The 5000-nt window shown below is 28.7% G+C and overlaps 1 protein-coding gene across 2 annotated transcripts in view; it reads right to left on the bottom strand.

The window, feature by feature from the left end:
• The window catches only part of LOC144973135 (uncharacterized), a 49810-nt gene that overhangs the window by 44245 nt on the left and 565 nt on the right, over window positions 1-5000 (bottom strand). The window lies entirely within an intron of this gene.

Here is a 5000-nt window from a genome sequence, read left to right as displayed (position 1 = left end):
AAACAAACACACCAAAAAAGACGAAAAAAATGCACACCCCACACAACGCCCCACTGTAGCAGCAGCATCAGCAAGCAGAAGCAGGTTGTTTTTTTATATTATAATAAAAAGCGAATATAAACCACAAACACCGTAATGGAAACGGCTAAACAGAAACAAAGCAATCAACAAACAGAAAATACTTTTCTGGCCTATGTAATAATATGCCATGTAACCTTAGTTACAGACGGTTTAAAGTCAGTAAGATATAAACTGGTTAGAATTAATTACTCCAACTCCCGACAATAAGCAGCCGAATTACATCAGCTGCATTTATTCTATTTACACGAGTAATATAATGTAGTTTTCATAATTATTATGATTTTGTTGATCGGCGACAGATGTGTTTTCTATATCTTTCAAAAGTTAATTTATATCCAGCTTAATGTCATAAGTACTTAAGAATCCGTTTCCTTTTTATTACTGATTAGTAGTTGACAGGTTGAAAGTGAATGTTATAGCGGGCAGTAAAAGTTATTACAACGAAAATGGTTTTGATAATCAATTCATTCCCTCGTCCTAGAAATTGAATTGACAAAGCACTCAATTATCCGTGCACAAAAAAAAAAAACAAAACAAAAAACAAAAAAAACCCCAAAAAATAAAGACAGGTATCTTAAGCATTGTTGTAAGGGCTGATATAACACACACGTTTTATGAGCAATTAAAGTTCAAGAAAAATATCAATTTAAAAACAAAAAACAAAAAAACCCAACCCCCCCCCCCAAAAACAAAAAACAAAAAAAAAAAAAAAAAACAAACAAAAAACAAACGAACAGAAAAAAATACACACACAATCACACACAATATAAAAAAACAAAGACAAAACGTCAGCTTTGAGTCTAAACTTTATAAGATTAAAAACATGTTAATTGTGTGATATTGTCACTTAAGATTTATTTCTTTAATTTCTGTTGTTAGAACTGGTTCAAACGAGGTAAGATACAAAAAAATAGATCCCAAAAATAATTTACCCATCTCCAGAATGTTCCATCATTTTTTATCTTGTATATTTCAATAACATCAACAGTAATGCTGTCTTACTCAATCACTTGGTTTATTTAAAGGAGGAGAAAAATAGAAAGCAAGCATCTATCTATCTAATCTATTTATCTCTCTATCTATCTATCTATCTAATCTATCTATCTATCTATCTATCTATCTATCTATCTATCTATCAATCTATCTATCTGTCTATCTATCTATCTATCTATCTATCTATCATCTACTTCTATCATCTATTATCTATCTATCTATCTATCTATCTATCTATCTATCTATCTATCTATCTATCTATCTATCTATCTATCTATCTATCTATCTATCTATATATCTATCTATCTATCTATCTATCTATCTATCTATCTATCTATCTATCTATCTATCTATCTGAATTCATAAAACAAGAAAACGTTGACAGTAGGTATATACCTAATCATGAAAAATAAACTATAAACCTTTGAGTTCGGCTATGACGCGATTTTTTGTTACTTCATTGCGAAACCAAAACAGCCTTCATACAACGTACACTGATTTTGCCGCCCTTCAAAGCAAGCCTTTCACCTCTAAATCCAAAGTAGACACACTAGCAAATGCAATACATCTACGTAACCTCTTCTGATTGTAGAATAACTCGAACTTTTACCTTATTTCTTCCAACAACAAAGTTTCCTCCTTTACTTGAAATATCTTATTTCATCCACATAACAATAATAACATTTTATGTGATTCGTTTTAACTACAGTCTAATTGAAATATAACAATGATAAAGAATGTCGTAATATTGTTTGAAAGACACTGTGAGTCGGACCATAAAAACTCGGATTTCTCAAGACTCAAATACCATATCACCAAAACTGCCGTACTATGAAAAAAATAAAACACGTTTTTTTTTGTTTTTAATTTTTTGTTGTTTTTACATATAACATATAATTATAGCAATACAACTTATGCTATCGAAATCTTCCTGTTTGAAAATAATGTATTTATACCGATACAACTTATGTTGCCGAAATCTGAAAAAAACCCCATATTTTTAAGAATGTTGGACAGGCAGCAATTCCTTCAAATATCGATTGATTAATAAAGTCTCAGGTTTGAGAATTTTGACAACATGTGGGCCATTTTAATTAATCGATATCTGAAAAAAGAGTTTTCTGACCAAAAAAACAACACAACGAAAAACCATATTTTTTAAAGAGTACGGCATTTGAGTTTTGAGAATTCCAAACTCAACGATAAGAGGATGGTATGTGTAACTATAGATAACTGTTCAATTTTGCATAATAATAACAATACGATGTGAATTCATTTTTCATATTTTTCATATTATAACTTTCTTCGTCCTTGTGCTGGTAATAACCACATTTAAACTTACATTACTAATAAAAAAAAAGAGCTTGATCATTTATATAGCGCAATATCCACTAACCGTACCGAAACACTTAACAAAGGTCCCTAGCTAACAACAATAGTACGAGACATGACGCATGCAAGGCAATATTACAATGATTGTTTGTTTGTTTGTTTTTTTTTCGACAAAGATAACTCTATTAACGACCAGGTACTCAGATGGTAACTTTGTTTCTTACTTTTCCCTCTTTTATCTTCTTGGTAAAATCACTATGCAGAAAAAAATCGAAGTACATAAGTAATGTTTGCACCTTCTTTGCGTCCATGCACTACAAAGTAGTTAAGTGTTACGTTATCTCATGATTATCACGTTGTTGACCCAGAACTATGATTTATCTCTTTAATGGTTCAGAGATAAACACTAACTTTGCTGTTATTTGTACTCCTAGTACACTTAAATATGTTTAGTATTTTCCTATGGTTATTTAAATACCCATTCAAAAATTCCAGAAAAAAATATTTTAACGTAAACTGTAACATTTTAAAGATATGTTAATAACAAAATCTAATTACATTAGAAACAAATAAAATTCTAAAATTATATAGATAGCTAAGAGTCGTTGATAAAACAAAACCAAACCTAAAAGAAAAAAGTAAAAATTGAAAAGCAAAGAAAAAAAAAAAGAAAAAGTAAAAAAAAAAAACAAACCAAAAATGAAAAAAAAAAACAAAAAAAAAAAAAAAAAAAAAAACACAAAAAAACAACAAAAAAACAAACAAAAACAAAACAAAACAAACAACAACAAAAAACCCCAAACTAAACATAACAAAAATAAACAAAAATCAGAAACAATAACAAAAACAATCAACCGATATTTGAAGTACGAGATTTTAGGCCAAACATTTAAAAAATAATATGTATTTTTAAGAGTACTGCAGTAAGTAGTCTGTTTCTGGGAAAACATAGCCTAACTAGTCATTTATACTCCTTTTCTTCATAAACTTACATTTAATAAAGCAGTTTACCTCTATGGAATTTTAAACAAATAATTTTTTGATGTGTCACACCACTTAATGCTAAGGTTATTTCCAGGCATAATTTTGTTTACAAAACTGTTACACGACCTTTTCTCTCATTCTAATGATATTCAGGTCTCCTGTCACTAGAACCCACATTAATATAATAAAGCATAAGCTTATGGTGAACACTTATTTTCATTAAATTAAATTCAATTGAAAATAAATGTTCTTTTTTTCCGGAATATGCTGCATTTTACTCAAAGTAATAGGAGTGATAACAAATAAAGATAAGAATAAATAGATAAATAAATATGAGATTTTTATGATCGTTTTCCGACATTTAAGTTGCTGTATTATCATAGGCAGACATAACAAAACATTAACACGATGAACAACTTTACAAAACATACTCATGCATTCCCACATTTTCTCCGCCTTTTTTTTTCTCACTTAAAGAATTAACATTCTAATTTTATTAGTTTAAAATTTAAAGACCCACCTAAAAGAAGTGTTAGAAGAATAGAAAATAGAATAACAACAACGCACCGGAATTTTGTACTTAAATAGTTTCATATCAATTGTGAAATATAACAAGACTGCAATTCAAACGAATCCCTTAAACATGCAGTAAATGAGCAAAAAGCATCAAATTCAAATTTGTAATGTATTTTTACAAAACTCAACCATTTATATAACGCAATATTTACTAAACGTGCTCAAAGCGCTTTACAAGAGGTCCCTAACAAACCCTTAACAAAAAGGACGAGACATACCGCCTGTTTTTCCGACATACACAACACTAATAACGGCCAGGTACTCATTTTACACGAGTACAGTGAGAGAATGGGCGTGAAAAGCCTTTTCAAAGGACTCAACTATGCGCCGTACTTAGCGGAAATCGAAACGGATTTCGAACCTTCGACCTTCCGGACCAAAGGGTAGTCGTGTCATATCACAAGACCGCATAAATGCAATTAAGAACAAATGAATTACTTAAATCATTTAGGCTTTCTCTGTTTTAAGTCATACTATTCCAGAACGAATGGATGTACCTGCAGTATGCACAAAATATGAATTATAACTTTTTTAAAAAGGATAACAATGAGGTAAATCCCATAATCCATCTAATAAACGAATAGCTTAATGAATGAACAAATTGTCGATTGCAAGAATGTGAAAAAAAATGAATATTTTATTAATTGAATGAATTATGCGATGAACGAATGGAAGAATGTTAAGCACAGCAAAGCAAAGAAGATCATACAAAAAGTGAAGCATTTAATAAAACATTGCTTATGTAATGTGTAAGACTAAGACACAAAACTATGGTAATAATATTAATGATTATAGTAATAATAATAATAATAATAATAATAATAATAATAATAATAATAATAATAATAATAATAATAATAATAATAATAAAATAATAATAATAATAATAATAATAATAATAATAATATATAATAATAATATAATAATAATAATAATAATAATAATAATAATATTAATAATGTTAATAATAATCATACTACTACTTTTACTACTACTCCTTCTGCTACTACTACTACTACTACTACTACTACTAC

This window comes from Berghia stephanieae, chromosome 5 (genome assembly GCF_034508935.2).
Source record: "Berghia stephanieae isolate SIO BIC M18660-M18661 chromosome 5, UCSD_Bste_1.3, whole genome shotgun sequence".
Taxonomy (NCBI): domain Eukaryota; kingdom Metazoa; phylum Mollusca; class Gastropoda; order Nudibranchia; family Aeolidiidae; genus Berghia; species Berghia stephanieae.
The sequence above is the reverse complement of the archived record's forward strand: the minus strand, read 5'-3'. Positions and strand labels throughout refer to the sequence as shown.